The 24,648-nt window shown below is 38.8% G+C and overlaps 1 long non-coding RNA gene across 2 annotated transcripts; it reads right to left on the reverse strand.

Annotated features, from left to right (window-relative positions):
* Positions 1-15,797: 15,797 nt before the first annotated feature.
* On the reverse strand, positions 15,798-21,102 carry LOC114104629 (uncharacterized). Of its 2 annotated transcripts, XR_011709044.1 has the most exons (4): positions 20,911-21,102; positions 19,210-19,320; positions 17,892-17,930; positions 15,798-16,209 (listed from the first exon to the last, which is right to left on the reverse strand). It is a non-coding gene; the product is annotated as an uncharacterized lncRNA (long non-coding RNA). The 2 variants fall into 2 exon arrangements; XR_011709045.1 differs by lacking the exon at positions 17,892-17,930.
* Between the last annotated feature and the right edge of the window lie 3,546 nt (positions 21,103-24,648).

A 24,648-nucleotide genomic window follows, 5' to 3' on the forward strand; every position in this document is an offset into this window, starting at 1 on the left:
ACATCTTTGTTTGTATGTGGTGCTGAGGATTGAACCTGGGCCACACGCATGCCAGGCCAGCGTGCTACCACTTGAGCCACATCCCCAGCCCAAACTTATAAGGCTTTTATCCATGCTGTCTTCCAGGAATTTTCACTCTGGGTAGCTTTCTAGTTTCATACCCTTTTAATGACCTCACTCCTTTAACTTTCTCTTCTCTCTCCTTTCTGTTTTCTCTAAGGATCAAAACTAAATTCCTTCTTCTTCTTCTTTTTTTTAACAGAATAAGTCAACTGCCTTTAAAAAGAAAAAAAAAATGTTCCTAAAACCTATGTCCTCAGACCACATCTTTTACCACCAACGTCTTATCAGGGTATTTTCTCAAAGACAGCTCAATACAAGACAAAAGTCTTGAGTTGTTTATCATTTATTGGGAAAAAATATCAATCCAGACATTCTTTCCCTAAGCAAATTTTTGGGTAATTGGTCAGACAACTTATTTAAGTTTTCAAATCTATAAAATTGTATTTTATACTTAAGATGCCTTTGTAGATGAGCTAGCCCAACCCCTTTCATAAGCTTGGACAAGTTAAGTGGCTTGTCTAGACTAAAAAGGAGTTAGTAGTAATATCACAACCAGGACTTTGGGGGCCCTCAATTTTTGTCGAGGGCCTCAGTTTTCACATAAAAAAGGAACAGACCTTTGTGACTTGATAATTACCATAATATATTTTGGTTTAGGTTTGCAAGCTCAGTATTCAACAGGGAACTGGGAGCTTCAGCACCTCAACAATAAAATGAGGAAAACTGATCAACAGTCCTCAAACACTTTGAGATCTGGAACCTTTTATTTAAAAGAAATCCTATGCTGAATGGAAATTAAAAAGAACAAATAACGATGATAATAAATATGTTAGTCCAGGTCGTCCAAAAAGCAGATGTCAAAGATGTACTGGGGGAGATGCGATGAGGGAAAAAGGAGAAGGAACTGGAAAAGGTAGGGGACTCTTTAGACTGTGATGTAGATCTTACTCCTAGGAAAAAGACAGAAAAGGAAGAAGAATTGAATAAGGAGAGTCTCAGCCTACTGCTCCACTCCAAGACAGTTTCAGCCAGGCTGAGGTGGCGTCTTCAAGCAAACTCACCCATCAGAGGAGCCTGCATCTTGCAAAAAAGGCTTGCATTGGTATTCATACCACATTCAATCACTGGCGAGAAGCTGCCCATTAAAGGAGCAGCTTTGGTGCAAACACAATGGTGGAGGGAGACACAGCTGCTGGAGTCATCAATCAATTAGGCTTCCTGAAACAAAAGATTGAAGAGGTATACGCTCATGGCTGCCCAATTAAAAAAAAAAAAACTAAAAGCTCTTTTAAGCATAAGTTGCATTTTGTTCTTTTTCATATCTTCCACTTCTCTCTTCATTGTACTCATGTGGAAAGAACTGGAAGATACAGAAAAAAATCAAATAGAAGTTGTAGAGCTGAAAAATACCATACCCGGTATGATGACACACTGGCTGGCATCTACAGGTTCAGGAGTGATCAGTGAACTCGATAACACTCAGAATGAATTTAAGTTATGATTGAAAAATTGTGAACACTAAGTAGTATAACGTAAACGTAATTAGCAACTCAAAGAGGGAGGAACAGAAAAATATTTGAAGGAATGATGACTAAAAATATTCCATATTTGATAACAATTTGAGATCCAAGATGCTCAATGAACCCCACACAAGATAAATATAAAGAAAAACACAATGAGTACTATGTAATAAGGACTTAGAGGATACTTTTGCTAAATGCACTGACCCTTCATTTATGCCTAAAAGTATCCAATGAGTAACTAAAAGCAGAAAAAAAAACTTGGCAATAACAGGTCTGATCAACAAATATTTTGTGATGAGTTGAAACTCTCTCTCTGGCCCAGCAACTTTCATATCACCACCAACACGACCAAACCCCCTCAAGACCGATCCTGAGATAATGATGAACTGGAACACAATTTGACTTAGACTGCTTGACTATGCATATTTCTGGTTCCCCCTTCCCTAGGTAATCTGAGAATTCATGTCAGTACTCCTCAAGACAGTCTGGTCTCCTTATCTTCCTGGTACAGCTATCCTGATTAAAGTTTCTTTCCTGCCTTTACCACTGCTTGTCTCTTTGATTGGCATCTCGTAATGGGTGGCAGAACCTAGTCCATCGAGACATCCTGGAACTGGGGCCCCCATCCTAAAGCTCCCATAATAATAGTATAACCAAATTGCCAAAATCCAGGGATAAAAAGAAAATCAAAAGCAGTTAGAGGAAAAAGGAACATTATACAGAGGGGGAGAATGATAAGAATTATTACAGAATCCTAGTAAAAACGAGATACAAGCCAGAAGACCAAAAAAAAAAAAAAAATCTTTAAGCCAGGCACAGTGGTGGCACACACCTGTAATCCCAATGGCTCACTTGTCTAAGACAGGAGGATCATAAGTTCAAAGCTAGCCTCAGCAACTCAGTGAGGGCTTAAGCAACTCAGTGAGACTCTGTATGTAAATAAAATATTTTTTAAAGGCTGAGATGTGGCCCCTGTGTTCAAACCCTGGTATCAAAAAAAAAATCTTTAAAGTGTTGAAAGAAAGAAAAAAAAAACTGAATCCAGAATTCTGTCCCGAGAAAATCTTTTTTCAGAAAGGAAGGCAAAACAAAGACTTTTTTCAGAAAAGATTAAAAAAAAAAATTCCTGACTGGAAGACCTATACCACATGAAGCTTAAAGCTAAAAATTAAAAGATTCCAGACACCCATCAAATAAGTAGCAGTGAACAAGTCATGGTTTCATGATGCAAATAACCCGGAATAATAACTTAGTAAGATTATAATCTAAAACCTGCCCTTCTCCCAATGCTAGTGATAGGTACCAAGTATTGTTAGGCTCATTAGCAATCAGGGATGTGATAAAGGAAGCACTAAAAAGCCACATTTGTGCCAGAACTCAGATTCAAAAGCACACTGAAGTTGGCTCTAGGGGGGACCAGTTATGCAAGCTTTGGACTCAACTCTTCTCTCTTCTAAATCTTAATTTATGGTTTGAGATGCTGGCTAAATGACTGGGAAAGCCCTTCCAGATCTAACCACCTGTAAAGTTACGAGTGTGACTGAAAATCAAACTCTCACCTCATCCTGACTTCATCCTTCTCAACATGACTGGTTGCTGGCAAAGGAAATCCCCACAACCCCAAAATAACCATTACCTTTGTAACTCAAAAAATTAAAATTAATATGTGAAGTTTGAAAAGATTTTCAAAATGTAATATCATACAATGTCCTTCCAAGAGAAAAATTATAGGGTTGAAGAAATGAATCAATGGTTGCCAGACTTTGTGGGTGGGGGAAGGGTTTGACTAGAAATCGAACTTTTTAGTGTGGTGGAACTATACTGTATTTGATTCAACTTTTTAAAATTTTCATTTGAGTTGTTTTTCATGACACTGGGAATCAAACCCAGAGCCGAAAGCATGCTAAACATGAGCTCTACCACTGAGCTACACCTTTAGCCTCTGTACTGTATCGGATGGTGAGGGCAGTTATAGGATGGTATGCGTTTGTGAAAAATCCAGAGAACTATATCCCACAAAACATAAATTTTATTGTAATAAATTTTAATTTAAATTTAAAAATAAATATTTTTAAGTAATAAGGCAATAGCTTCACTGCTCATTCACATCTGTTTCCTTAAAAGTTGCCATCATTTTAATGTTTTATTAGATCATTTTCCATGTATTAAATTTAACTTCTTATTTGAATATCTACTTTCTTAAAATAATATCAATCACTTATATTATACAAAAACATATAATTATGTACTATAAGATCAATACATTGCTTTAAAAATCTGACAGTTGTGGTATTAAGAGTCTAAAAAACACAGATCTGTTGAGGTATAATTTACAATATAGTTCATCTACCTTAAGTATACAGTGATGATTTTAGTAAATTTATACAGTTGCGTAACCACCACCATAATCTAATTTTCAATCGTTCCCTCACCCCAAAAAGAATCCTTGTGCCCACTTTCACTTTAACAGACTTTCAAAAAGTAAGACAAGGACTAGGGATATACAACATAGAGCACTTGACTAGCATGCCTGAATTCTGGGTTCAATCCCCAGGTCCATCAAAAAAAATTAAATAGTAAAATACAAGAAATTAACCTGATGATTAATTTGCTAACAGATTTCTAGCATTGAAACATTCTTAAGATGATATAGGTCAAACTTCTACCCAATGTTCTAGCAAATGCTTCTATATCACATCTGGTGAGTGTCCCAGGCTACTCATCAACATTCAGCGATAAGTGACTGTCAAACAACTCATTTCGTCTTTGGCCAGGTCTATTTATTGCACAGTTATTCTTCACTTTGAAGCACTGAAGCTTTACATGGGTAACTCCCCATGTGCCCTAATCCTCAGCTCAATAATTTTTAAAAAGTTCCAACTCCAGCATTCTTAAAGCTTTGTCAAAATTAAAAGTAGCTCTGTTCTAAGGGAAAAAAAAATGGCAGTCTCTGGGGCTGAGAATTACATTAGTATCCAAGGAAAGGTTTAAAAGAAATTATTCTTAAACCCTTGAAGTTCAAACAGAAGTCCAAAACTATGCCATGTAATTAAAGTGAAACTAAAATTTACTTACAATTTGGTATATTATCCCACACAATGAATTCCCTGGCTCTATACGAAATGGGTAATAACTTGCCTGTCTGGCTCTTGCGTATTGCATTGGATGAGTAAAAAGACTGGAGCAGAGTTCATGATCCTATAAATCACCAAAAGATGCAAGGAGAGCAGATACAATTATGATTCATTGTAATTATAGAAATTACAATCTGGAAATGAAATCACCATCATGAGCTTGTGACCTGTGTTAAGTAATCATGCAGGGACTCTCATGTGGCTTAACGTTCTGCTGCTGCCTTCCTGAAATGTCTTTATTTTTGAGACAGGGTCTCACGATGCTACCAAGCTGGCCTTGAACTTCTGGACTCAAGCGATCCTCCTGCCTCATACTCCAATGTTGCTAGGACTACATGCATGGGCCACCGTGTCTGGCACTAAAATTCTTAGTCGTGTTTTAACAAGGGAGTCTATTTTCATCTTGCAATAAACTCCATCAATCTTGTAGCCAGTTGTGAAACTCATTCAAACTAGTGGGAAGGAGGCAATAGTAATAACCACACATCACATTTGCATAGCCTCATAAGTTTTCAAAGTCCTTGTCATTTGACCCTTACAATCTGCCCACTAAGGAGACCAAAAAAAAAAAAAAATCAGAATAGTTGTGGTTTGTCCAAGGGCACAGAATCAAGAGAATTTTAGAAAAAGTGTTAACTATCTGATTTATTATCAGGGGGCTGCCAGCACCCCACCAGGGTAGTTTCCTGCTCAGAAGGTGGTGAGCCACCAGGGAAAAAGAAAGTCTGAAATATTTAGCAAAGAAACAAGAAACAGAACCAGAAAGTACATTCAAAAAAGGGGGGCTCCTGATAGGTCTTCCAGTCCACATAGGAGCTGGAGCAGAACGACTAGAAAATGGCTCTGGTCCCTTATTTAAAGAAGAGTACATCAAAAGCAGGGGTAAGGTTTCAGTGCGTGGAGTCTTGCTTCACGGTGGCTTGCAGTCAGCAGGTTGATTGGCACCTTGGCAAGCCATCTCTGAGAAGTTATGTGACTATGTGGCTCCAGGAGTCACCCCAACTCCAGTGCAGTGCTGAACCTGTAGGATATCACATGTACCGGGCAGTCTCAAACCAGCAAGGGTGCTGCTGGGAGTTCCCAGATACCACTTTCCTACCCAATGGCTTCCATGTTGATTGGGTTCCCGGTCATTTCACAGGTGGCTTCCAGCAGTTTATCTCTCCCATGCCTCATTTTGCAAATAAAAATGTTCATGTTCAGGGAAGTTAGAAGGCTTGTCCAAGGTTACTCACAAGTTTAATTCCAAGAAGTAAGATTTCTCATTTCTGCTCTAGTGTCCTACGGACTGTCCCACCTTGTCTTTGTGCAAGTTCTGGACCCTGTGCTCCTTGAAGTTGGCATCATGTGTTGTTTGTTTTGGCAACATCAGAAGAGGTACCCAGTGAGTGCCTGTATAACTGTTTCCGTTTTTAAAACATTTTGCTATGTATATATACAATATCTTCCAACAAGTTAAAAAAGTAAATGATGTGGGTCTTAGTATCCTTTTTTTTTGAGCAGTGACATCAAAATAATTTGCCTATTAAGCTCAACACACTCACCCAGTGTTGGCTTCAGTCTGCTTCTTGCTGATGGTACTAAACTCTCTAGAGGACAGCATTCTTCCTTGGGTGGTACATGGCTGGTAACAAAATAATAAAATTTCCCCTTTTTTTTTTTTTTTTTTGGTACCAAGGATTAAACTCAGGGGCACTCAAACACTGAGCCACATCCCGAGTCCAGTAAACAACTTCTTCAGCACTGATCCTCTGGTTTGCTGCTCAAATCCTTTGCTTGCTGACTTAACCCCTTCTTCTCCCCAACGTATCAAATGATTGCAGCCATTACGGACATGCGGCCCTTGATTTGCATGACTTGGGACAAGGCAGCAGGTGAGGACTTAGAAGTCATGAATGCAGTAGTCTGCCTCTAAATAACTCCAGGGAGTTAAGAAATACTCAATACTGAGACTACTACGGTGCTTTTACATCACTACATATTTATAAAATAAACACATGGAAACAATAAATAGGGGAGAGGAGAGAAGAGGTATACAAAGTAACTTCACTGTTGTCACATTTGAACAAGGGACATTGATTACCCACACTGGAGAAAGTATCAGGAAAAAAAAATGACATTTAACACCAATAGAGAAAAGATAGGGGCTGGGGATTTAGTTCAGTGACAGAGCTCTTGCCTAGCACACGCAAGGCCCTGAGTTCAGTCCTCCGCCCTGAAAAAAAGATAAAGATAAACACCAAAAAAAACAAATAACCCAAACAATAAATAGGCCAAGGAACTGAACAGACACTTCTCAGAAGAGGATATACAATCAATCAACAAATATATGAAAAAATGTTCAACATCTCTAGCAATTAGAGAAATGTAAATCAACACTACTCTAAGATACCATCTCACTCCAGTCAGAATGGCAGCTATTAAGAATACAAATGACGATAAGTGTTGGCAAGGATGTGGGGGAAAAGGTACACACATATACTGCTGGTAGGACTACAGATTGGTGCAGCCAATATAGAAAGCATTATGGAGATTTTTTGGAAAACTGGGAATGGAACCACCATTTGACCCAACTATCCCTCTCCTGGGTCTATACCCAAAGACTTAAAAACAGCCTACTACAGGGACACAGCCACATCAATGTTTACAGCAGCACAATTCACAATAGCTAAACTGTGGAACCAATTTAGATGCCCTTCAGTAGATGAATGGATAAAGAAAATGTGGCATATATACACAATAGAATATTACTCAGCAATAAAAGAAATAAAATCATGGCATTTGCAGATAAATGGATGGAGTTGCAGAATTTAATGCTAAGTGAAGTTAGCCAATCCCAAAAATCCAAGTGCTAAATGTTTTTTCTGTATAAGAAGGCTGATTCATAGTGGGGTTAGGAAGGGGGGCATAGGAAGATTAGACCAACTCTAGATAGGGGAAAGGGGTGAGCGGGTAAGGGAAGGGGCATGGGGTTAGAAATGATGGTGGAATGTGATGATCATTATTATCCAAAGTACATGTATGAAGACACAAATGGTGTGAATATACTTTGTATACAACAAGAGATATGAAAAATTGTGCTCTGTATGTGTAATATGAATTGTAATGCATTCTGCTGTCATATATAACAAATTAGAATTTTTAAAAAGTGGAAAAAAATTTAATAAACCTCACTGAAACAACTGGTCCTCTCCCCACAACCTCCAACTATATACAAAACTCAATTCCAGGAGAATTAAAGACCTAAATATGAGAGGCAGAAATATAACAATTTGTAAAGACACCATAGAATATCTTCATGATCTTTCCTTAGGAAAACTTTTCTTAAATAAGACTTTAAAAACACAAACCATACTCATACATTCAATTGTTCAAAATATATTTACCTTAAGAATCCATATAGAGGGGATGGGGTTGTGGCTCAGGGGTAGAGCACTTGCCTGGCATATGTGAGGCACTGGATTGCAGCCTCAGCACCACATAAAAATAATAAATAAAATAAAGGTATTGTGTCCACCTACAACTAAAAAAAAATTTAAAGAATCCATATAGAAAGCAAAAAAGCCAAGCCAAAAACTGGGAGTAAATATTTACAACATATATAAGTGACAAAAGATTAATATCCAAAAGCATACAATGAATTGCCACAAACATCATCTATCATCATCTACAGAGAAAGAGAAAGAGAAAATAAGGTTGAGGTCAACACATGAACAGGCATTTCCTAAGTGGCAAAGGGGAAATCCAAACAATCAAGACATGAAAAAATGCTTAATCTCTTTAATAATCTGGGGAATGTAAATTAAAAGTCCAGCGCAGCGATACACGCCTCTAATCCCAGCTACTCCAGAGGCTGAGGCAAGAGGATCATAAATTCAAGGCGAGGCTGGGCAATTTAGGAAGATGCTGTTTCAAAATTTTGAAAAGGGATGGGGATGTAGCTGAGTATCAGAGCACTCCTGGGTTCAATCTCCGGCGCCCCTAAGACAAATAAATAAATAAAACCACCATGAAATACCATTAAGCACCCCAATAACAAAAAATATTAACACAATGGAAACTAAGTATAAGTTGTACCTGCTGAGTGCAAGAGTAATTTGGTATAAAATGTTGTTCCACTCAGTGGTACTTCTACCCGCAGGTATGTACCTTATGTATGGAGGATTCCTGCCCTGTGCACCAGGAGACATGCACAATCATGTCCACAGACGTGTTAGGCTAATTAGCTACACCTAGAAACAACCAAAATGTTCTTCAACCGTAAAATTGAGACAGCCACACTAAGGCTCAGTCTTATAGGGTTAACAGACATACCAGAAAAGTAGTAGTTAAAAAGTAGACCAGTCTTCAACACTATAAAATTAAGATAACATACCAGAAGATAGGAGGTTGGGAAACCAGTTCAGTCTCCTGAGACAATGTGGTCAGCAGAAATACCAAGAAGTCAGAGCCACGCAATACAAGGTTATTAAAATCAAACTCTCTGAGCCAAGACATTAGTTTGCACTGTTCTGAAAATAATGTTAGGGACTTACCCAGATGCTAAGGGGCAGATCTAGATGTGAGGGACAAATGCATGCATAGAATAGTCACTAAGACAATGTACAGTTACCTTTATTTTATTAGTGTAGTAAGAATCACACCTAAAGTGGAGACTTAAGATGGTAATGAAGCCTGTCAAATGAAGAGGCATGAAGAAGAGCACAAACACAACAACAATTCCACCTCTCTATGCGATGACATCAAGTATCAGCGTTCTGCGGCCTGGCACAGTGGCGCACACCTGTAATACCAGCAGGTCGGGAGGCTGAGGCAGGAGGATTGTGAGTTCAAAGCCAGCCTCAGCAATTTAGCAACTCAGCAAGACTCTGTCTCTAAATAAAAATATAAAAAAGGGCTGGGGATGTGGCTCAGTGATTAAGCGTCATTGGGTTCAATACCCAGAACAACAACAACAAAAAAGAATAGAGTTCCTGTCTACACTGCAGATGCCATAAAAACTGTACACCTTTGTCCTTTGAGTCAGCGTGTGCTGCCTCCTTTATGCTCAAATATAAGAATAAAGACTAAAATGATTCTTCTGAAGGAAAGCACAAGAATTCAATCAGTGACAGAATGAACAAACAGCTTGATTGATCCATAAGGTGAAATATTATACAACAACAAAAAACTATAGATGGATTAATCTGGATCAGTCTCACAAACAATACTGAAGGGAAAAAAGCTAGTCACAAAGGAACATGGGCCGCACAATCCATTTCTGTAAAGACATCAGGAAAACTAAGCTCTAGTCTTTAGGGATGTCAACACAGTTGTTAAACTATAAAGAAAAAAAATAATCAACGCAAAAGTATAGGGTTATTTACAGAGTTTGGGGAAAAGGTGTATGAGAAGTGGTGCACACCTATAATCCCAGCAAATCAGGAGGCTGAGGCAGGAGGATCTCAAGTTTGGGTATACCCTTTGGCAAGTTAGCATGATTCTTGAAAAGAAAGTGACCTTGAGATCTTTATTGTGGCAGTGTCTGATTAACAGGGAAGGAAGAGAAAAAGAGAGAGGAGGTGGGGAAGAGGGGGAGGAGAGTGGTGTGGGGGGACAAAGCAAGGTGGGGAGAGAGAAGAAAGGGAAAGAGAGTGAGAGAGAGAGGGAGAATGAGGGGGGAGGAGAGAGAGAGAGAGAGAGAAGAAAGAGAGAGCAAGAGAGGGGTGCCCAGCAGGAGAGAGTTTTTATAGCCAAAAATCTAGTGGGATCTCTGGGTCTGCAAGCTGCCTTGTTGGCGTACAGTGATTGGATCATACAGGAGCTGCTAAGGGTGTCATCTTCTGCCCTCAGGCGGACTGGGCAGGGGCCAGATGTGGGTTTCTGTTGCACCAGAAGGGTGGGGGTCGAGTGTTCAGCCCACCCTGCAGCTAACATTTGTTAGCAACTAACAATTCAGACTCAAAAAAACAAACAAACAAATAAAACAAACTGAATAGTGGTTATGCTAAGATTTGCTAACTTCGTGATTTAATATACAGAACCCTGTATATTAAATCACGAAGTTACCATTGTTATGTATCAAAATCTGAGCAAATGTTGAAATTTTCACATGGTTCAACAAAAAAAGGCACATGCAATATGTATGTGTGTGATATATTTCATTATAAAAATATAAAGGAAAGAAAAAGGCACTGGTTAGGAGTCAGAAAAACCTATATTTGAAGATAACTCCAAACTGGGTTCTAAGATTACACAAGAGGCCCTTTACCCCTATTTCTGTAAAAAATTAGTGTAGACTAGTAGTTAAATGCTGGGGTCTGCAGATGGTAGCCTTAGGTTTAAGTCTCAGCCCTACCACTGATAAACTTCCTTCCCTTGACTCAGTTACTTAATTTATTGCAGCATCGATTTCCTCATCTGTTAAGCAAGGGTAGCGATAGTGCCTTATCTTATACAGTAGTTATGAAATGTATGTAAAAGTATGTATGCATATTAATGCACTGTTATAACTGTAAATCAATAGTTTAGCATAATTCCTGGCACTTTATAAATATCCAATCAATGATAATTGTGTCACTCGATCCCATTCTCTTCTGCCACATTTCTTCAGAGGGTTTCAGGAAAGCACAGGTGAAGAGTGGTGTCAATAGGTTTGGAAAAAGCACAAGATTTCATGCAAGTCCTCTATCACAATTCCTGTCCTTTTGCACACCCACATCTGTCCACCTGGAATTGCTCATGGCAAAACCAACCTTGATGACTTTACAAGCAACATAGCTGACACCTTCCACACACTCTCAGATGTGAATAGAACCTGAGTTTCTCAACTGGCAATTAAACACTACACTCTTCCTAACCCCAGTCTCCTAGTGAAAACTTGAACTCCTTGAACTAAAGGAAACAAGGCCTTTCAAAAAGCACCTAAGGGTCAACCCACCCCAACCCCCATGGTTCACAGATAAAGATGAGGCAGATTCAGACGAGATCCCCAGGGTACCAGGGGCAGCAGCTCAGTATTTTCATGGCCCCCTCTTCTGACAGCTGCGGGTTGCTCAGACCAAAGGGGCCTTCTGCCTCCACCAGGGTTGGCCAAAGGCTTGGTTTTTCTGTTATAAAACTCCTTTTTAAATAAAATTCAGAGTTATACAAACTATCTCCGTATAGAACTTTAGAAAATACATAGGAAGTGAGCGGTACCTGTGGTGGGGATAAAAATGGCCCGTGTCAACAGTCCCCTCCCTAGTCCTAAGCCACCCCACCCCACTACCATTAGTAAAAGGCACAAAAGTGTGCAAACCAGTTTAAATTTAGGACAAGAAAAAAGCTTAAAATCCCCAGCTGATCTTACATTCAGCCTCGGCAAGCTTAGTTTAAAAACAAAATGAAACTAAAAACCCCAGAGAGGTGGGAAGAAGGCAAGTTACATAAAAACATACACACACGTTGGGGAGTGAGGCTGGCCAAATTAGAAATATGTAGCAAGAAATCCCATCACTATGTACAACTATAATAGTGCAGCAATAAAAAAATATATAGAAAGAAAAAAAAATGTACACATAGCATATCAGGTGAACTTCAGTTGGCTGGTACCATTGGGTGAATTAAAAGAATGCAGCAAAGCTTCCCAAAATCAAAACAAAGTACCCAGATGCATTATTCCTAAAAACTCCTAAGATTCCCTTAGCCAGGATGTCACAGATGTTTGGGTCTAATCTTTGAGCCACTGTTTTGTTGGTTTAACCCTTAGTTGGTGAAGTGGGTGGACGGCTAGCATCTCACTGGGGGGTTCTTCTCCCTGCCGAGGAGAGTATAAGCCACCTGAAAACTTAAAGTCTAAAATAATCAGTGTAGAACAAAATACAAAGAGTCAGAAACATATTTACAAAAGCGGAGCCCCTGATACATCTAGTCCACACAAGAGCTGGAATTAGACAAAAGAAAGACGGCTCCGATGGTTTATTTAAGGAAGGGATAGATAAGGTTTATTCAAGGCAGGGATAAGGTTTCAAGGGCAGAGTCTTGATTTGTGATGTCTTGTAGTCAGCAGGTTGATTGGCATCTTGGCAGCTCACGCCCATCTCAGGTGCTGTGGGACACGGACGATCAGGATAGAAATTCACAATGTCCCTGGGCAATTGACCTGAGAAAATGTCCAGGGGTCATTCCCAGATACCAGATGTTTCTATCTACTAGGCTTCGATGCACGGTGACCCCACGGTAACTCATGGACAGCTCGTGACAGTTGGTGTAAAAAACTATGTCTGGCAAACCCCACCATAAATGGTAGCCAGATATGATTCCAGAAACTCAAAAGAAATAAGATATTAATTTTAAAAATCAGAAATAAAAAAAAATACTAACATAGAGACTGGAGATACAGTTCAGTGGTAGAGACCAGCATAAGGCCTTGGGTTTGATCCCTGGCACCACAAAAGAAAAAAAAAACTGAGTATAGAAATTACTCTTTCCTCACTTAATTTACATTATTTTTTTTGCCCAGAGGAGGCCCTTTTCAAGTTGTTTGTCTAAGGATGTGTGACTATTTTTATAGTGTCTAGACTAGTTCTTGATAATTACTTATTTTATGTAGTGCTGCTAATAAAACCCAGAAAGTGTGGACTGACAGTTAAAAATAATAATAAAAAAAAAATGACGGTGATTTTGTTACTGTTGAGTTTCCTTATGAGGACCACCTGCAAAGGTGACCAGGGTGGAATACTGTCTGGATCCTTCTCTACCCTAGACCTTGTATGAAAAAGGCTGTCCAACTGCACTGGCCAAAACCCACTTTGGTCTAGTTCCATGGTTACTCACAAAGAGCATCTCCAACGTTTAAAAACTGAATAAAGATTATGATCCAACAACAGATGTAGTAGCTTATTTTTATGATTTGGATTTGGACTGTGTTCAGTGGTGGGATTTGGGGAAAATGATTGGATCATGAGGCTTTGCTCTCACTAGTAGATTAGTTCATTGATGGCTGAGGACCTAGTTGGGGAAAATAGGTCATGGAGTGGGGATGGGGTGCCCTGGAAAGGTTTATAGCCCCTTCTTTTCTCCATTCCCCCTCCCCTCCCTCTCTCTCTCCTTTCTGCTTCTTAACTGTCATGAGCTGAACAGCTTTCTTCCGCCACAATCTTTCACCATGATGTTCTGCTCTCCCCAGACCCAGAGCAACGGAGTCAGTTGACCATGGACTAAAACCATGATCCAAACTGAACTTTTCCTCCTCTAAGTTGTTCTTGTCAGGTATTTTGGTCACCATGATGAAAAGCTAACTTACACTCACATAAGAAGATTCTTATTTGTCTATTAAATCTTGGGGATTCCAGACTTGGATAGTGGTAGTGACACTAAAATTGAGATGTTTCCCCATTATCATCTGATAAGAATTTGCTGAGCTTGGAGGAGCATGTTGTAAGGATGGGGATGTGGTAAAACCTAACGCTCACTCTCCCCTGGCCAGCCTCAGGGATTCCACAGCTGCCTGCACTATTAGTTTGGCTTGGTCACTAACTTGTAGAGGTTGAGGGGCCATAATGATAGTTGAGTTTTTTAACCATTAAGTATTAAATAAAACACCAACACTTCCAGCTGTCCTGTCTGTGACCCATTTCTCCCAGGTGGAGCTTATGATATTGAATTATTACATAATAGACCTGTTGAGGTTCTTACCCCTTAGGGAAAAAAAGAAGTTTTTCTTGAAGGAAAGTCATGCTTCAAGGGAAGTAAGTAGAAAGTTTCGAGTCCACTGTTGGGCCAGAACAGAGATTCCCGTGGATAAGTCAAATGGAGACAGAGATGCAACTGGGAGCAGAGGCAGCAGGAGTCAGGGAACATAGCTCACCTAGAGAGTCTCCCTAAACCTGGGTCAGCAGATTTCTTTACAACAAATGATTGAAAATTATGTTACAGATTGAATAAAATAACAAGAAAGTGCTTAGAAATTTAAAATTCAATTAGCTTGATTGTTTTAAGAACATATTTGGATCTCTTAGCAAAGTTAGCAGCACTACCTAGAATCACATAATTTATTTTTAAATATTTTGGATAAATAAAGAATACAGGATGATAAAAATATCTATGTATTCAGTTCCTATTTTGATAAATAAAAATTACCATAGAATTGTTTTTTCTTAGAAATTTTGGGCATATATTTTAAGATCAGCAAAATATGGCTGAAACCTCTGTGATCACTCTTCAAGAGCTTTCCTTTGCCCAGATACAACCCTGAATTTGGTGCTTATTATTCCCAGGCATTTTTAAATACTTTGACTAAGTTTGTTTTCTTAGATCTTTTTAAAGGTATTATGTTGCATGTTTTTAAGTTTTAAAGTGGCATATTATATGTATTCTTTCATAATGTGTTTTTTTGCTCAACATTATGTTCAGAAATTTCATTCATTTTGATTCATGTCTCTGTGATCAGTTTTCACTGCTGTATAGTATCCCATTATAGGGTAACCACAATGATGGTATGTAAGTTCAGTTTCTTGTTATGTGGTTTTGCTTTGCATTCTTTGTTCAAAAGAAAGGGGAAATATATATGTCTCCATGTGCACTTGTTTTTTGCAGGGCCTCTGCCTAAGAGTGTAATTACAGGGTTATCAAGAGAAAGTCTCCTCAATATTACCAGATATAATCAAATCATTTTCCAAATGATTAAAACAATTCTCACTCCCATTGCCTCACCTCCTCAGCACCTGATATTGTCGGGCTTCCATTTTTGCCAATCTGATGGATGTGAAATGACTTCTCATTGTGGTTTTAATTTGTATTTCTCGGATCTTTTAATGGTTTACAGAGCATTTGGGTTTTTCTCTTTGTGAATTAACTGTCATCTCTTCAGCCCAATTTTTAACTGAGTTAAAAAATTTTAACTGTCTTTTTTCTTTCAATTTATGAGAGCTACAAACATAGATCCTTTATAATACTGCAAGTAGATGCATTACAAATATCTTCTTTCAATGCATGACAGCATTTTTACTATTTTTATGGACTTTTTTTTAGATAGATAAAAGAGTTTTTATTTTAATATAGTTAAATCTATCAGTATTATCTCTTATCTTTTGTCCTTTTTTATGTCATGGCACAAGGTATAGAGCAATGTCAATCAATGCTACCATTTGTATAAAAGATGGGAGGGGAAGAAGAAATAATTATATTTTTGTACATTTAAATGAAATTTCAAAGGATTCACGGGACACTTTTAACTGTGGATATTAATGGAGGAGGGTGTGGTGGAGGGTAGTGATGCAAGGCTTATACAAGGGCAGAACTGGGTGAAAGGAGACAAATTGCAATCTATTTAGGACCTTCTTTTCAACAAATGGGCCGTTAGTGCTGTCCTATAGGAATTTCGTTTGCCAGTTGTTGTAGAATGAAACTTATTTGAAACAAGTCTGGGAAGTTTGGGGATTTTTATAGTCAGGCTTAGAGTAGAAGTTCTGCCAGCCCTCTTTAGTCTCAGGCTCACATTAGGAGCTTCCAGTAAGTTTTTCATGGATCTGAAACACAAAGAAAATATGGGTTGGTTGGTAGTCTCAGTATGTAAGGAAAAACATATTCATGACAGGTAGCTGTTAAAAGGGTAGAGGTGATACATCCTTATTGTGAGAGGCATGGATCTAAAAACAGAGACCTTATTAACAGCTCAACTCGACTGGACCCTTCTCAAAAAGTTCAAGCAGTTTCTTGAGGGAATGGACTTGATTGGAGCCCAGGGACTCAGGGCTTCTTGAACCTGTGAATGAATTGCCCTTAATGCTCTATCACAACTTAACAAGGCTTTATCCATTACATGGATGTTGTGCCAGTGCATGGACTTTAGTAACCGGACATCTCAGCGCCTGCTCATTGACATTTCATAAGAGTGCAAGCCTTTTATTTTCAATAGTGTTCACAATCATTAGATTTATGGACAGGCTATTGTGCTTTGGATAAAGAAACCGCCGCGACTCTTTCAGCAATTTATTCTTTTAAGATCTACATTGAGGGCTGGGGATGTGGCTCAAGCGGTAGCGCACTTGCTTGGCGTGCGTGCGGCCCGGGTTCGATCCTCAGCACCACATACAAACAAAGATGTTGTGTCTGCCGAAAACTAAAAAATAAATATTAAGATTCTCTCTCTCTCTCTCTCTTTAAAAAAAAAGATCTACATTGATATGTTATTGCCCTTCTTTAATTCTAGAAGAAATTCAAGACAGTGAGAGCATTGGCAAATCTTGAGGTTTTCAGATTTTATGATCTGTCTTACGAAACGTGGGCCCTTATTACTCGAAATAAGCAAGGTTATCATAAACTGGCAGTATATATTTTAGAAATCATTTGCTGGCTACCACTGGTCATCATTCCTTACTTAGGAACATGCTCTATAAATAGCGTATAAAGGCTAAAGATATATATACAGTCCCCAAAGCTTTTGCAGGTGAGAAACACTTCATTGGTATGAAAAACAACCCAAGTATTCATCAAAGCTCCTACTAGGGACAAGGAACTGCCTTTCTTCCCTTGAGGCTTGATAGCAGGGGTTTGGTTTGGGTCTTTAATGTCACTCCAAAAGCTCATATTTTAGGCAATGCAGGAGTGTTCAGAAGAAAGATGATTCAATTATGAGGGCCATTACCTCATTGATGAATTAACCCATTTGATGGATTAATAATTTTAATGGACTAATGAATGGAAACTGCAGGCAGGGAGAGTGTGGTTGAAGGAAACAGGTCGCTGGAAATGTCCCCTTGGACTATATCGGTCCCTGATTCCTCTTGCTCACTGTGTTTCTCTCTCTGCTTTCTGGCTTCCAAGAGCTGAGTGGCTTTCTTCCATCATGACATTCGACCATGACGCTCTGCCTCATCCTGGGCCCACAGCAATGAAGCCTGCCGACCGTAAACTAAACTTCTCACACCCTCAGCCCCAATGAATTTTGAAAAAACTACGGGTACATGGAGCCAGCCAGCACATGCCTAATAATTCCATTCTTTGTTCACGTATGCCACGTGACAAACTACCTCTGCTTAATGCCGCCAAACCTCCCTCCTAGAGCCCCACAGACAATCTGGGTGAAAAAAAAAAAAACAACTCTAAAAACCAAAAATTAAGAAGAAGGGAGGTGGGGGAGGGAGAAGAGGAAGAGGAAGAGGAAGAATGAAATAAGAAAAACAATCAAGCAAACCATATCTAACCTCACCTATTGGTCTCCAAAAGTTGTGAAAGTGAAATCTGGGTTCTGAAGAAGAAAAAAACATTTAATAGAATTTCCAGGGGAATATAGTGAATTGACAAAGATCCAGACAAAGACACCTGTGAACAGAAAATGCCCTCCATCTTGGCTGTGTCATTAACCAAATCAACCATTTCATAACAACTACAACAGGAATAATCTTGAGAAATACTCCTACTTCCAGAAGTGAGAAATCCTATTTTTACAATCAATAGAGTACCCCCAAGGTATAACCAGCATCAGTTTAAATGTTAATTTTGAGAAAAAGTACCCACTCTCACAGGGCCATGTTTTGTCACCTGGGCAGAATATATGGAAACAAAAACAATTTTTTTTTTTTTTTTTTTAGGCTTAAGGTTCTGTCAAGGGACCTTCTTTTATTTTTGTTCCACTTCAATGAGTTGAGGAGTATGTGACCATATAAAGCAGATGTGTGCACTCGATGTTAGCCCAGGCCCTAAAAACAAGTGGGAAACTTCTATTTCTAACATTGGGTGTTGAAACAGTAACTGAATTTCTTCTTTCCCCCAATCTAACCATGCTTTTACATAGTTTCTTCTTAGATTTTAATTGGACTCCTTGGCATTGTTAAGAACATAGTGGTTAAGCTTATGGAATTCAGAGACAAAAAGACTTAGTTTACTGACTCCTATCTTTGCCAATGGTCCACCAAGAAATCCTCAGGAAATCACTTCACTATTTGAGCCTACATTTCTTCAACTTATTTTCTAAATTTATAATAGTATCATTCAGAAAAGGTTTGAGGGTTAAATGAAGATTTTAGTTGAGTGTTAAAAATTATTACAGTGCCCAACACCTAATAAATTGCTCAAATTTTGTTTATGCATTCATTCAACAAGCATTTCTTTAGAGCTCCCTACTATGTGCTAGTCCGTTTTCTAGATGCTGGTCAGAATAATTAGAGCTGGCCTTTAGATAGCACTGGGAAGCAACACTGACAGAATACAATGTAAACTATGGGCACATGAGCAGTGAACATTCTCAGGAGCTACTATCTCTCTTTCAAGCAGGTTTTTTTGTTGTTGTTTGTTTGTTTTTTGTTTTTGTTTGTTTGTTTTTTAGCAATAGGACTGTTTGAACAGGGCTAACCCAAGAACTTTGCTATACTAGTATGAGAAGGACATTCCATTAATGACAAGCTTCCCATTCTCAGTCTTGAGTGTGCCGTTCAACTTGCTATGGGTGAAATGATACTGGAACAAATGAGTCCTGTAACTGGGGTCAACAAAGGGGTCATTGATGGCAAACAATAAACAATACTCACTTTGCTGGTGTTGGGTGACCAGGTGCCCAATACAGCCAAATCCAAAGGTCTCCAACCTTCACCATCATGTCTCAGGGACACAGTTGGCACTGCATGAGAAGATGCCGCTGTCTATCAAACAGAGAGCAGTGGATAGCCACTTGGTACTTTGCCTTACATAATTTCTACCCCTTTGCAGAAGAAAGATCACTGAATCTAGCCAAAAAAGATGATAGACACTGAATCTTTAAGATTTGCTGCACCGCAACATATAATTATATAATCTTTCATGCTCTTGAGTTATCTTATCTCAAATGTTCATCTCCCTTGTCAAACGAAATGGCCAGAGTATTTCAATTCTGGTTGTAATCTCCCTAAGGCCCACTCTGAGACCAATACCACCACCACCACCACCACCAATGGCATCTCAGAGCACTCCCACTTCCACGGTCCAGCCACCCAAGAATTTTTTACTACCTCTCAGTGAGCACAGACTGTATAACCAGAGGCAAATCTTCATTTCTGCTAGCCACACAGCCTCTGACTTCAATTTTTTTTCCCTCACTTTTGTACCAGTGATTGAACCCAGGGGCACTTAACCACTGAAGCTATATCCTCAGCCCATTTTACTTTTTATTTTGAGACAGGGTCTCACTAAGTTGCTTAGAGATTCACTAAATTGCTGACCTTGAACTTGCCATCCTCCTGCCTCAGCCTCCCTAGTCACTGGGATTACAGGTGTGCACCATCATGCCCAGCACAGTTCTTTTTTTTTTTTTTTTAACTCAATATGTCTTAGTATGACATTTTCGTTGTTGGATAGTCAAAACAGTATTTTAAATAACAATAGCTATATAGACCTTTAAAATTCTCACTTAAAAACCATGATCTCATCATGTAATTTATAAGAAAATGTTTATAATGCCCTGATTTTTATTATCTTAATGTTAGTAAAAATTGCAGCAGCAGAATATGCTTACACCGACACAGAGCTTACAAACACACCTAAGCACTGTGTGGTAACTCAGTACTATATTTTTTCATCTCTCTTGATTTTAATTTCTTTAAAAGTTGCCAGATAAATATTTATTAATTAAACATTGTATTACACATTCACACTATATTAAATTGAATATTAACTCCATATTATAACTAAAGTCAATCAAGAAGCTTAGAAAATATAGTTAAGTGACTATTCAGATGTAATACAATAACTTAATATTTTAAAAATTATCAGAAACCAATAATGCCTTAAAACTTCACATAGGTAGTATAAATGGATTAACTCTATAGGCCCACATAATGTGCAATATCACCTAAGCTTTATTTAAAAGAACTAATGTATACAGATCTACCACTTTTAAATTATAACTCAATGTACTTACATACATCTAGGCTTAAATTTAAATTTACATACTTTAAAATAATAAAATAGGAAATAATTACTTACTTGACCTACAAGGTAAGTGAAGGAAATTTAGATAGTTCCACATATCTAAATTGTTGTTGAAGTACAAATACAAAGTTTTGAATTAATTAATATGCCATGTTTGCATTCTTATTTCACACTGTAGCAAAGGTTCAAGTTCTTTTGTTTTTAACTCAATATGTCTTAGTATGACATTGCATTGTTTGATGGTCAAAACAGTATTTTAAATAAGAAGAACTATTTAAACCTTTAAAATCCTCACTTATAAATCATGATCTTACCAAGTAATTTACCTAATTGGTGTCTGACAGCCAGCATCTGGTTGGGGGATTTTTTTTTTCCCCTGCTGTGGAAGGTGAAGCCACCTGAGAAATTAAAGTCTTAAATAATTAGTGAAAAACAAAAGACAGAGTCGGAAATATATTTTCAAAAGATGGAGCCCCGATATATCCAGTCCACACAGGAGCTGGAGCTAGACAAAAGAAGATGGCGCGTGGTTTATTTCAGGGGGTACATCAAAGGCAGGGGTAAGGCTTCAAGAGCGGAGTCTTGCTTCCTGATGTCTTGCAGTCAGCAGGTTGATTGGCATCTTGACAGGTCACACCCATCTCAGAGGGCCTGTGCAGCTACAGCAGGTCACCCCATCTCCCGCGCTGTGTGGGACCTGTGGCAGAGCTTGATAGGGATCACAATGAGTCAGGGCAGTCAACCAGAGGAAATGTCCACTGGTCATTCCCAGACACCAGATTCACCTATTCTATAGGCTTTGCCCACAAGCTGTCCATGGATGGCTCGCAACAACCACCCCCCCAATTAATTAAAAATTAATTCTTTAAAAATGAATTAAAAATTAAATTAATTAAAAATTAAAATACAATTAATTAAAAATTAATCCCAAATTCACAAAACAATTTAATTTGTTACATGGTTTATTTTTGATTATGAGTAAAATTAAATTAAAATTTAGATCTCTCGTATTTATTTTATAAAATAATAAAACTTGGTACAAAGGAGTTTCTCCCAGTCTTAAATTATAACTAAATTATCAATTTATGATGAAAATAATAACTCTATCACTTCTAATCATTTTTGCCTTTTTACAAACCAAAAATATCTAAGCCTGGATTCCTTCATTTATTTGTAACCAGATAGAGAGCTGGGGGTATATATCAGTAATACAGCACTTGCCTAGGATGCATAAAGCCCTGGGTTTGATACACACATACACACAAACCTTTAGATTGATTTTCCCACCGTGGAAGTCTGAGACACCTGGAGATTTGCAGTAAACTATTTCCCTTTTGTGCTGATGACCTTTCTCCATTTGAAAAGCAGTTCCTGATTTGCTTCTGAGAGTGGGAAGAGAGATGGAGTATCTGCCATGGGACATTAATCGTGCAACGCAATCTGCTCCTCATGACTGAAGGGTATCTAAACCTTCAGGTATGAAATGTAATATGCCTAACCGTATCCATCACAAAAACAGAATGGGAAGATACAAAACCAGGTCTGAATGGTCCAACAGACACAAGTAAGATGCATAAGCAGGTGGCTTTCCCATCTCTCCCTGCCAGAGTGGTACATTTGTTATGGTTGATGAACATAAACCAGTTGTTGTGGCTCACACGTGTAATCCCAGCATCTTGGGTAGCAGAGGTAGGAGGATGGCAAGTTCAAGTCCCCGTACCTATAACCTCTTGGGAAGTTCCCCTGAACCATTATAGAAGAAAAAAAAAACATGGACCTGGCTGTGCCTACCATGCCTGTCCCAGCTAGAAGAGAACAGCCTCTCCACCACAGCCCCACTCAATGGTGGCTGCAAAGTCAGGGATGAAAGAAAATCTCTCCAGCAAGAAGGACTTCAAGCTGCATATCTAGCCTCCACTTTATCTGGAAGGAAAGATTGCCTGGGCTCATATCTACAATAACTCATAGAAAGCATCTTGCAGGTTGGCCACCCCTTGGGGACTTGAAAAATTTTTGAGAATCAGTTGGAAAGGAAGTCTGAGGGAAAAAACTATGTAAATTGCGAAAATATGAAGATGTTTGGGTCCCATGTAAATTCCCTTTAAAATACCAGGGTTTCCTAAACTCGGGGTTCCTTGGCTGTGATGCAAATCTATTTATTACACATGCAGCATCTGCACTGTCATCACCCAGTGGAACTTAGAAGAAGGGGAACCAATACAAACACAAAGCTCAGGCTGCCTGCTGGACCATTCATAATAAAGTCATTTGTCTCTGAGCCTGGAGTCTGGTGTCTTTTGTCAGCATCCATGAAACCGGGACAGGAAAACTTATTAACTTGCCTGTCAGAGCCATCTTTTTCTGGAAGAGGGAAACAAAAGAGCCTCTTTGCAGGCCTGGTTGGGAAATATGAGAGACTCCCTGCGATGTGGTGATAATGTTCTCATCCTCATCCAAGCGCTGGGTGAGTGGTGGAAAATGAGGACGTGCTAATCTTTGCTCACTGACACAGCCACACACTGCAGAGCCTGTTAACTCTCTGCCCCAAAGAGAGAAATACTATCCATGTTCCAAGTGTACTACAGGCAGAACTACTTTATACTGTTTGTTTATAGAAAACCTCTCTGTGATATTCGGATGGCAACATCCTGGTATGTGAAGGTCAAGTGGTATCCCAGGCCAAAAGAAAAAAAAAAAATGACCTCCTTACTGCAAAGAGCCTGCATTGGAAATGAGCATGGCATGTTCCATGGATAGATGAATATGGAGAATGAGGGAAAGAGGCATCAAAAATAACTCATAATGCCAGCATGGTGGCACATGCCTGTAATCCCAGTGGTTCGGGAGGCTGAGACAGGAGGCTCATGAGTTCAAAGCCAGTCTCAGCAAAGGTGAGGCACTAACAACTCAGGGAGACCCTGTCTTTAAATAAAATACAAAATAGGACTGGGAATGTGGCTCAGTGGTTGAATGCCCATGAGTTCAATCCCCGGTACCAAAAATTAAAAAATAAAAATAAATAAAAAAAGAATAACTCATAAGTTTTAGCTGAAGCAAGTAGATAGGAGATGGTGGTGCTGTTTGATACATATAATCACCAGGGAAGAATCATATTTGGACAGAAAATCAGCTCTATTTGGCTATAGTAAGTTTGAAATATCTCTCAGATATCTTTGTAAGGATGTTTTGCTAGGATTTATGAGTCTGGAGTTCTAGGGAGAAGTCAAGGCAAGAAATGGATATTTGGGAATACTTAACACTACCATTTGCCAGGCACTGTCTAATCAGTTTATGCCTATTTTCTCAGTTACACTCCCAGCAATCCCATGGGGTTGGCAATGCATTATTGCTTCATTTTAAAGATGAAGAAACAGAAAACTTTTCCAAGATCACACAGCTACAAGGGATAAGGCCAGAAGAAAAGCCTACGCAGGTTGACTCCAGAACCCGTGCATGCATGATCATCATCACCATCCTAGACTACCTGGTATAGAAATGGTATTTAAAGGCATGGGACCAGAGAATTTCACCCAGGGAAATGTATAGACAAGGAGAAAAGTATTCTGAAGTACTGCACCATGAGGGGACATTTAGTCATGTCCAACTGAATTCCCAGGCTAGATACACCAGTTATAAATTAACATATTAGCTTTTCTATTTATATTTGCTGTCTTGTATGTATGGCTGGTTTCATTCCATCTCTTTTTTTTTTCCTTTTCTTTTATTTCTTTTTTTTTCTAATTTTTTATTGTTGGCTGTTCAAAACATTACATAGTTCTTGATATATCATATTTCACACTTTGATTCAAGTGGGTTATGAGCTCCCATTTTTACCGCATATACAGATTGCAGAATCACATCAGTTACACATCCATTGATTTACATATTGCCATACTAGTGTCTGTTGTATTCTGCTGCCTTTCCTATCCTCTACTATCCCCCCTCCCCTCCCCTACCCTCCCCTCCCCTCTTCTCTCTCTGCCCCCTCTACTGACATTCAATTGTCCCCCTTGTATTATTTTTCCCTTTCCCCTCACTTCCTCTTGTATGTACTTTTGTATAAC

The sequence above is a fragment of the Marmota flaviventris genome, chromosome 10, assembly GCF_047511675.1.
Source record: "Marmota flaviventris isolate mMarFla1 chromosome 10, mMarFla1.hap1, whole genome shotgun sequence".
Classification (NCBI taxonomy): Eukaryota; Metazoa; Chordata; class Mammalia; order Rodentia; family Sciuridae; genus Marmota; species Marmota flaviventris.